This window comes from Scyliorhinus canicula, chromosome 18 (assembly GCF_902713615.1).
Source record: "Scyliorhinus canicula chromosome 18, sScyCan1.1, whole genome shotgun sequence".
In the NCBI taxonomy this organism is placed as follows: Eukaryota; Metazoa; Chordata; class Chondrichthyes; order Carcharhiniformes; family Scyliorhinidae; genus Scyliorhinus; species Scyliorhinus canicula.
Genome location: NC_052163.1, coordinates 41,697,451 through 41,707,834, shown reverse-complemented (window position 1 = coordinate 41,707,834; position 10,384 = coordinate 41,697,451).

Below are 10,384 nucleotides of genomic sequence, written 5' to 3'. Positions count from 1 at the left end.
ACAATATGGTGGAATTTAAAATACAGATGGAGGGTGAGAAGGTAAAACCAAATACTAGTGTTTTGTGTTTAAACAAAGGAGATTACAATGGGATGAGAGAAGAACTAGCTAAGGTAGACTGGGAGCAAAGACTTTATGGTGGAACAGTTGAGGAACAGTGGAGAACCTTCCAAGCAATTTTTCACAGTGCTCAGCAAAGGTTTATACCCACAAAAAGGAAGGACGGTAGAAAGAGGGAAAATCGACAATGGATATCTAAGGAAATAAGGGAGAGTATCAAATTGAAGGAAAAAGCATACAAAGTGGCAAAGATTGGTGGGAGACTAGAGGACTGGGAAATATTTAAGGGGCAACAGAAAGCTACTTAAAAAGCTATAAAGAAGAGTAAGGTAGTGTATGAGAGTAAACTTGCTCAGAATATAAAAACAGACAGCAAAAGTTTTTACAAATATATAAAGCAAAAAAGAGTGGCTAAGGTAAATATTGGTCCTTGGATGAGAAGGGAGTTTTAATAATGGGAGATGAGGAAATGGCTGAGGAACTGAACAGGTTTTTTGGGTCGGTCTTCACAGTGGAAGACACAAATAACATGCCAGTGACTGATAGAAATGAGGTTATGACAGGTGATGACCTTGAGAGGATTGTTATCACTAAGGAGGTAGTGATGGGCAAGCTAATGGGGCTAAAGGTAGACAAGTCTCCTGGCCCTGATGGAATGCATCCCAGAGTGCTAAAAGAGATGGCTAGGGAAATTGCAGATGCACTAGTGATGATTTACCAAAATTCACTAGACTCTGGGGTGGTCCCGGTGGATTGGAAATGAGCAAACGTGACCCCACTGTTTAAAAAAGGAGGTAGGCAGAGAGCAGGAAATGATAGGCCAGTGACCTTAACGTCGGTAGTAGGGAAGATGCTGGAATCTATCATCAAGGAAGAAATAGCGAGGCATCTGGATAGAAATTGTCCCATTGGGCAGACACAGCATGGGTTCATAAAGGGCAGGTCGTGCCTAACTAATTTAGTGGAATTTTTTGAGGACATTACCAGTGCAGTGGATAACGGGGAGCCAATGGATGTGGTATATCTGGATTTCCAGAAAGCTTTTGACAAGGTGCCACACAAAAGGCTGCTGCATAAGATAAAGATGCATGGCATTAAGGGTAAAGTAGTAGCATGGATAGAGGATTGGTTAATTAATAGAAAGCAGAGAGTGGGGATTAATGGGTGCTTCTCTGGTTGGCGATCAGTAGCTAGTGGTGTCCCTCAGGGATCCGTGTTGGGCCCACAATTGTTCACAATCTACATAGATGATTTGGAGTTGGGGACCAAGGGCAATGTGTCCAAGTTTGCAGATGACACTAAGATGAGTGGTAAAGTGAAAAGTGCAGAGGATACTGGAAGTCTACAGAGGGATTTGGATAGGTTAAGTGAATGGGCTAGGGTCTAGCAAATGGAATACAATGTTGACAAATGTGAGGTTATCCATTTTGGTAGGAATAACAGCAAACGGGATTATTATTTAAACAATAAAATATTAAAGCATGCTGCTGTGCAGAGAGACCTGGGTGTGCTAGTGCATGAGTCACAGAAATTTGGTTTACAGGTGCAACAGGTAATTAAGAAGGCAAATGGAATTTTGTCCTTCATTGCTAGAGGGATGGAGTTTAAGACTAGGGAGGTTATGCTGCAATTGTATAAGGTGTTAGTGAGGCCACACCTGGAGTATTGTGTTCAGTTTTGGTCTCCTTACTTGAGAAAGGACGTACTGGCACTGGAAGGTGTGCAGAGGAGATTCACGGGGTTAATCCCAGAGCTGAAGGGGTTGGATTACGAGGAGAGGTTGAGTAGACTGGGACTGTACTCGTTGGAATTTAGAAGGATGAGGGTGGATCTTATCGAAACATTTAAAATTATGAAGGGGATAGATAGGATTGATGCGGGCAGGTTGTTTCCACTGGCGGGTGAAAGCAGAACTATGGGGCATAGCCTCAAAATAAGGGGAAGTAGATTTAGGACTGAGTTTAGGAGGAACTTCTTCACCCAAAGGGTTGTGAATCTATGGAATTCCTTGCCCAGTGAAGCAGTTGAGGCTCCTTCATTAAATGTTTTTAAGGTAAAGATAGATAGTTTTTTGAAGAAAAAAGGGATTAAGGGTTATGGTGTTCGGGCCGGAAAGTGGAGCTGAGCCCACAAAAGATCAGCCATGATCTCATTGAATGGCGGAGCAGGCTCAAGGGGCCAGATGACCTACTCCTGCTCCTAGTTCTTATGTTCTTATGTAAGCTGACCTCAGTTTTGGCCAGTGGTTGAGATGGTTAGCCTTAGTAGCTTGGGTAAAAGACTAAACAGCCAGGATTCTAGCTTGTGTCACAAAACATACATCTTTGTTACAGAATGAGTTTGTGAGACTCTTAACCCATCCCAGCATGTCAAGCTTCAACAATAGGGAAGCAGAGCGAATGTTGTGCAAGGGCAGACTTGGATTCAACAGGAATAAAAACAATAAGTGTTGGAAATATTCAGCAGATAAGGTAGCATCTGTGGGGATAAACAGAGTTATGTTTCAGGTGAGGATGATTTTACATTAAAACACAAGGAAAGATAGAAATGTAAGAAGAGGGAGGGGGCAGGAAGAACAAAAAGCAAAGAATGTGATAGGGTGGAGGGCAGGAGAGATTAATTAATAAAAAAGATTTCATGATGCAACAGCCAAAGAGTGGTAATTGATATAGTAAAGAAATAAAGGCTGTGTTCAAACGAGGCATGAATGGCTACATAGCAACCATCTGAATGTAACATGAAGGGATAAAGAATCAAGACAAGACCAACCCAGCAAAACAAAATAAAACTTGAACAAAATGAAGGCAGAGCTTATGAGTTGTTAAAGTTGTTGAACCCGATGTTGGGTCGAGAAGGCTGCAGGGTGCCAAGTCAAAAGAGAAAGAGCTGTTCCTTGAGCATGTGTGAGCTTCAATGGAACACTGTAGCAGGCCAAGGACAGACAGATCAGACTGGGAGCAGATGGATGAGCAAACGGAAGCTCGGAGTCATGCTTGCAGACAGAGCAGAGGAGTTCCGCAAGGTGGTCACCCAGTCTGAGCTTCGTCTCCCCAATATAAAAGGGACTGCATAGAGAGCACTGATTAGAGTATATTAAACTGAAAGGAGTACAAGTAAATTGTTGTTTTATTTGGAAGGCGTGCTTGGGGCCTTCAACAGTGAGAAAGGAGGAGGTGAAAGGGCACGGCATGTCATGCATCTCCTGTGCTTGCCTGGAAAATGCTTTCGAGAAGTGAGGGGTTGTTACGGGTGACTGAGTGGACTAGAGTATTGCAAAGGGAATGCTTCCTTCGGAATGCTGCAGTTAGCGACAATGGCAGAGGATAATTTGTTGAATATGGAGGCTGGTGGGTGGAAGGTGAGAACAAGAGGAACCCTGTCATGATTGCAGGAGGGAGGGGAAAGGGTGAGAATATAAGTACGTGAAATGGATTTGTCACAGTGGAGGGCCCTGTCAACCTCACTGGTGGGAAATGTGGTTCAGGAAAACAAAAGACATGTCGGGTGCGCTGGTGTGGAAGGTATCATCATCAGAATAGAGGTGATAGAGACAGAGAAACTGAGAGAGTGGAATGGGATCTTTACAGGAAGCATGGTGTAAGGAAATGTAGTCAAGGCAGCTGTGAAGTCCGTGGGTTTGTAATGAATATTAGCTTAACTCCAGAAATGGAGCCATAGAGATTTTTTTTAATAAACATTTTATTGAGGTTTTTTTGGTATAGTAACAACAAAATAAACAATATACATGAAACCATAAACATAGTCCAAAAGCCATTTACCTTTCATACAGGTCCCACCCTTATTGACCCCCTACTCTAATGTAAACTATCCCCCAACCCCCCCCCCCCCCCCAATCTGCTGACGATTAATTTTCCGTGAAGGAAGTCAACGAACGGTTGCCACCTCCGGGCGAACCCTAACAGTGACCCTCTCAAGGCAAACTTGAGTTTCTCCAAACAGAGAAAGCTAGCCATGTCCGATAGCCAGGTCTCTGACTTTGGGGCTTTGAGTCCCTCCAAGCTAATAGTATCCCTCTCCGGGCTACCAGGGAAGCAAAGGCCAGAACGTCTGCCACTTTCTCCTCCTGGATTCCCGGGTCTTCAGACACCCCGAAAATCGCCATCTCTGGACTCAGCGCCACCCTTGTTTTTAATACCATGGACATGACATCTGCAAACCCCTGCCAAAATCCCCTAAGCTTTGCAAATGTCCAAAACATGTGGACATGGTTCGCTGGTCCTCCCGCACATTTTGTGCACCTGTCCTCCACCCCAAAGAATCTGCTCATCCTGGCCACTGTCATGTGAGCCCGGTGCACAACCTTAAACTGTATCAGGCTGAGCCTGGCACATTGTGCGGACGCGTTGACTCTACTCAACGCATCCGGCCATAGACCATCCTCGATCTCACCTCCCAGCTCCTCCTCCCCCTTGCGCTTCAGCTCCTCGGTCTGCGTCTCCTCCGACCCCATAAGCTCATTATAGATGTCTGAGACGCTCCCCTCCCCCACCCACCCTCTGGACATTACCTGTCCTGAATCCCCCTTAGCGGTAGGAACGGGGAGGTTGACACCTGTTTACGAAGGAAGTCCCGCACCTGCAGATACCTGAATTTGTTTCCCCTCGCCAGCCCAAACCTTTCCTCCAACGCCCTCATACTTGGAAAGCTCCCCTCTATAAACATATCCTCCATCCTCTCAATCCCCGCTCTCCGCCATAACCGGAAGCCCCCGTCCATACTCCTCGGGGCAAACTGGTGATTATCACAAATTAGGGCCCAGCCCAATGCTCCCTCTGCTCCCACATGCCGCCACCACTGGTCTCAAACTCTCAGGGCCGCCACCACCACAGGGCTGGTGGAGTACCGTGCCGGTGGGAGCGGCAGAGGCGCAGTTACCAACGCCCTCAGACTGGTGTCCTTACAAGAAGCCGCCTCCATACGCTCCCATGCCAACCCCTCCCCCACCACCCACTTCCTGATAATGGCTATATTAGCCGCCCAGTAATAGTTGCTAAAATTTGGCAGCGCCAGCCCGCCCTCTCCCGACGCCGCTCAAGCATTGCCTTCCTTACCCGCGGGGTCTTGCCCACCCAGACAAAGCCCGTGATCACTCTGTTGACCCGCTTAAAAAATAAAGATGGGGAGACATTGAAATACAAATAGAAATCTCGGGAGGACCGTCATCTTCACCGTTTGCACCCTCCCGGCCAGAGACAATGGAAGCGCGTCCCATCTCTGAAAATCATCCTTCATTTGGTCCACTAGCCGGGCCAGATTCAATTTATGCAGCCGGTCCCATTCCCGCACCACCTAGATGCCCAGGTACCTAAAACTACCCCTGACTGACCTAAACGGCAGCTCCCCCAGTCGCTCCTCCTGTCCCCTCGCCTGAACCACAAACATCTCACTCTTTTCCATATTTAGCTTATACTCTGAAAACCGGCCGAATTCCCCAAAAATCTTCATGATTTCTTCCATCCCTTCTACTGGGTCCGAACGTACAGAAGCAGATCATCTGCATAGAGCGAAACCCTGTGCTCCACCCCCCCCCCCCCCCCCCCCCCAAGACCAGTCCCCTCCAGCCCCTTGAAGCTCTCAGAGCAATTGCCAATGGCTCTATAGCTAGCGCAAACAACCTGTCTCGTCCCCCGGTGCAGTCTAAAATAGTCCAAAATTGTCCTGTTCGTCCGTACACTTGCCACAGGAGCCTGATACAGTAACCTGACCCACTCAGTAAAGCCCCACCCGAATCTGAACCGTCGCAGTACCTCCCACAGATAATCCCATTCTACCCGATCAAAAGCCTTTTCTGCATCCATTGCGATCACTACCTCAACCTCCCTACCTTCCGGGGGCATCATGATCACATTTAACAACCTTCTTACATTGGCCACCAACTGCCTGCCCTTAACAAACCCCGTCTGGCCCTCCCCAATAATGTCCGGAACACAATCCTCAATCCTGGAGGACAAGATTTTGGCCAGCAACTTGGCATCCACATTCAGCAGGGAGATTGGCCTGTAGGACCCACACAGCTCCAGGTTCTTGTCCTGCTTAAGGATCAGCGAAATTGTTGCCTGTGACATCGTCGGGGGCAGCACCCCTCTTTCCCTTGCCTCATTGAACATCCTCAACAACACTGGCTCCAGTATCCCCAAGAACTTTTTATAAAACTCCACTGGGTACCCGTCTGGACCCGGGGCCTTGCCCGCCTGCATGGCCTTTAAGTCCTCCACTATCTCTTCCAACCCAATTGAGGCCCCCAGTCCTTCTACCTGCTCCCCGCCCACCGTTGGGAAATTCAGCCCCTCCAAGAAATGCCTCATCCCCTACGGCCCCGTAGGGGGGGGTCCGACCTGTGCAGCCTGCTGTAAAAATCCCTAAACGCCTTATTCACCCCTACCAAATCACCAACCAGTTTCCCCTCACCGTCCTTTACTTTCCCTATCTCCCTGGCTGCCTCCCTCTTCCTAAGCTGCTGTGCAAGCATTCTGCTGGCCTTCCCTCCATGTTCATAAATCACCCCCTCGCCTTTCTCAGCTGCTCCACCGCCCTCCCTCTGGTCAGCAAGCTAAACTCCGCCTGCAACGTCCGCCGTTCCCTTAAAAACCCTGCATCTGGGTTCTCCGCATACCTCCTATCGTTCTGTAATATCTCCTTTACCAGTCGGTCCGTCTCTGCCCTGTCCACCTTCTCCCTATGAGCCCGGATCGAGATCAGCTTCCCTCTGACCACCACCTTCAGTGCTTCCCAAACCACCACCGCCAAAATTTCTCCCGTGTCGTTGACCTGAAGGTAGCTCTGAATACATTTCCTCAGCCGCTCGCACACCCCCTCATCTGCCAAAAGTCCCACATCCAACCTCCAGTGCGGAAGCTGGTTATCGTCTTTGCTAACCTGCAATGGAGCCATAGAGTTAAAGGGAAGGGAAGAGTCAGGGATGAGTCAGAGGTGAATGTGAGGAGGGAAGGGTGGAAGTTGGAAACAAAGTCAGTGATTTCCAGTTCATGGCAAGAGCAGGAGGCAATGATGCAGTCATCAAATTAACTTGGGTTCAACAGTGATGTGGTGAACCCGATGCCAACATTTTGTTTCAAATTGCACCTTGAACAAGTTACCAAAGGGCATCTTGGCCCAGGGCATGGTACCAGATAGAATGGCAAGTTGCAGCTCTCCAGACACTTCTCAGTTTGATGGATAGTTTCCTCAGCAGCTATGCCCGACACATTGACTGCAGCTACTGTGAGTACCAATCAGTTAAACAATTTGCACACTCATGTCCTCTAATCACTGTCCTTTTGATCATAGTATCTCCACATTTCTGTCGCAATATGAACCTAAGGATCTATTACCTGGTATTGCTGATTATGTGGGCACGACTTGCTTTTGTACATCTATCCCACTCCCCCTGCAGAAAATATCTCATTATAGATTCTGGAGGATCTGATGATCTTTATGGTCATCAGCCACGTCCATACACCAACGCTCCTGTGTCCAGGGTAGGACAGATAGTTCAGCAAAACTGATTCCAAAATACCTACTGGCCCAGAATGGATGCCTGCAAGGAGGCTGCAGTGAGCCAACTTACTATAGATGCATTAACTGTCCCTGCAGCCATTTTCTGCCCTGGAGGACCCTGTCTGTAGCAGTAAAGGCTGGAGCTGAGAGGAATGCAAGCACCAGGCTCTGTAAAACCAGCACATTATTCACCTAATTTGCATTCTGCTTATCCAAGTGAAGCTCTCTCCCTCCCTTTCTCTTCTCCAGCTCGTGTGCAGCTCCCTTCATGAGTTGGCCTTACCGCTGCAAGGGTGGATGACAGGGGACATTTGTTAGGAGCTGCATATTGGATTCAACCTCTTTAATTTTACAATGCTACCAGAAAGAGGCCCCTTTGAACGTTATAAGTACATGATACTGAAATGCTCCAATATGAACCGTTTGAAAAGGATTACATAGGATATACAGCCCAGATATAACCAGTTCACACCAGCGTTTAGGCTCCACTCCGGTCTCTTCCCACCTTATGTCATCTAAATCCACCGTTGTAACCCTCTATTCCTTGTTCAATATATTCAACTTCCCCTTGAATACATCAATAATTATTTGCTGAATTCAACCATTCCCTGTGGGAGCGAGTTACACATTGTCATCACTGTTTGGGTGAAAAGGTTTTTCTGAATTCCCTATTGGTTTTCTCGGTGACTATCTTTAATTGATGGCCTCCGGCTGCTCTTCCCCACAAGTTGAAACAAGCTCTCACCATTTCTTGCTGCCTCATTTCACCTCTCCTCTAACCTATGAGCCACCAATGCTATCATGTGCGCAGTCAATTAGCAGCGCAGGTAGCTCTGGCTGTATGTCGCAATTATGTATTGCAGCATGGATCACCCATTTAACGTGCTGCCTTTCCCACTCTCTCCCAGATTTGTCCTATCTCTCCCAGATTTCCTCCCATAACCTTTGCCCTCCTCTCTACCAGCTATGCTCTCATCCCAATTTGGCCTCTCTCCAGCTTTGCCCCCTCTCAACGTTGCCACTCCTTCTCGTATTTTTGCCATCCCATCCCAATTTTGCCACTCCCTCCCAATGTTGACCAAACTTCCATTTTGCCACTCCTTCCCAATTGTGCCCGCCCCTCCCAATTAGACACCCTCCAAATTCTAACCCCATCCTAGCTTTGCTCCCTATCACAGCTTTGTCCCTTCTATCAACTTTCCCCCCCTTCCAGCTTTTCCCCCTTACTCCTAGCTTTGGGTGGCAGTGGTTCGCACTGCTGTCTCAATGCACCAAGACCAGTGTTCAATTAGAGCCTTGAATGACTGTGTGTGTGGAGTTTGCATGTTCTTCCCGTGTCTGTGTGGGTTTCCTGTGTGAGGATGGGGTTATTGGGATGGGGTTATTGGGATGGGGTTATGGGGATGGGGTGGAGTGGGAATAAGATTGGGCCACGGTGGAGTGCTCTTTTGGAGGGTTGGTGCAGACCCAATAGCCCAAATGGCCTCCTTCTGGACTGTAGGGATTCTATGGACGATTTGCCCTCTTACTCCCAATTTTGCTCCCTCTCCCAATTTTATCCCATTGCAGGTTTTCCCCTCCCAACTGAGTCTATCCTCACAGTTTTACTCCCCCTGCTCCCAGTTTTACACCCCATCCTCCCAGTTTTACTCCCCCCTCCTCCTAGTTTTACTCCCCCTCCTCCCAGTTTCCCCCTCATCCCAGTTCCCCCCCCTCATCCCAGTTCCCCCCCCTCATCCCTGTCCCACCCTCCTCCCAGTTTCCCCCCTCCTCCGTGTCCCCCCCTCCTCCCAGTTCTCATAGAACTTCTCATAGAATTTACAGTGCAGAAGGAGGCCATTCGGCCCATCGAGTCTGCACCGGCTCTTGGAAAGAGCACCCAACCCAAGCCCATACCTCCACCCCATCCCTGTAACCCAGTAACCCCACCTAACACTAAGGGCAATTTGGACCCTGAGAGCAATTTAGCCTGGTAAATTCACCTAACCTGCACATCTTTGGACTGTGGGAGGAAACCGGAGCACCCGGAGGAAACCCACGCAGACACGGGGAGAACGTGCAGACTCCACATAGACAGTGACCCATGCCAGGATTCGAACCTGGGACTCTGGAGCTGTGAAGCATTTGTGCAAACCACTATGCTACCGTGCTGCCCCTTATTCCTCCCTCCTCCCAGTTTTACTACCCCCTCCTCCCAGTTTTACTCCCCCCTCCTCCCAGTTTCCCCACCTCCTCCCAGTTCCCACCTCCTCCAAGTTCCCCCCTCCTCCCAGTTTCACCCCCCCTCCTCCCAGTTCCCCCCTCCTCCCAGTTTCCCCTCCCTCCTCCCAGTTCCCCCCTCCTCCTCCCAGTTCCCCCCCTCCTCCCAGTTCCCCCACTCCTCCCAGTTTCCCCTCCTCCCAGTTTCCCCTCCCCTCCTCCGTTTCCCCTCCTCCCCTCCCAGTTTCCCCTCCCCTCCTCCCAGTTTCCCCCCTCCTCCCAGTTTCCCCTCCTCCCCTCCCAGTTTCCCCTCCCCTCCTCCCAGTTTCCCCCCCTCCCCTCCCAGTTTCCCCTCCCCTCCTCCCAGTTTCCCCTCCCCTCCTCCCAGTTCCCCCCTCCTCCCTGTCCCCCCCCTCCTCCCAGTCCCCCCTCCTCCCAGTCCCCCGCTCCTCCCAGTTTCCCCCCCTCCTCCCAGTTCCCCCCCTCCACCCAGTTCCCCCCTCCTCCCAGTTTCCCCTCCTCCCCTCCATTTCCCCTCCCCTCCCCTCCCAGTTTCCCCTCCCCTCCTCCCAGTTTCCCCTCCCCTCCTCCCAGTTTCCCCTCCCCT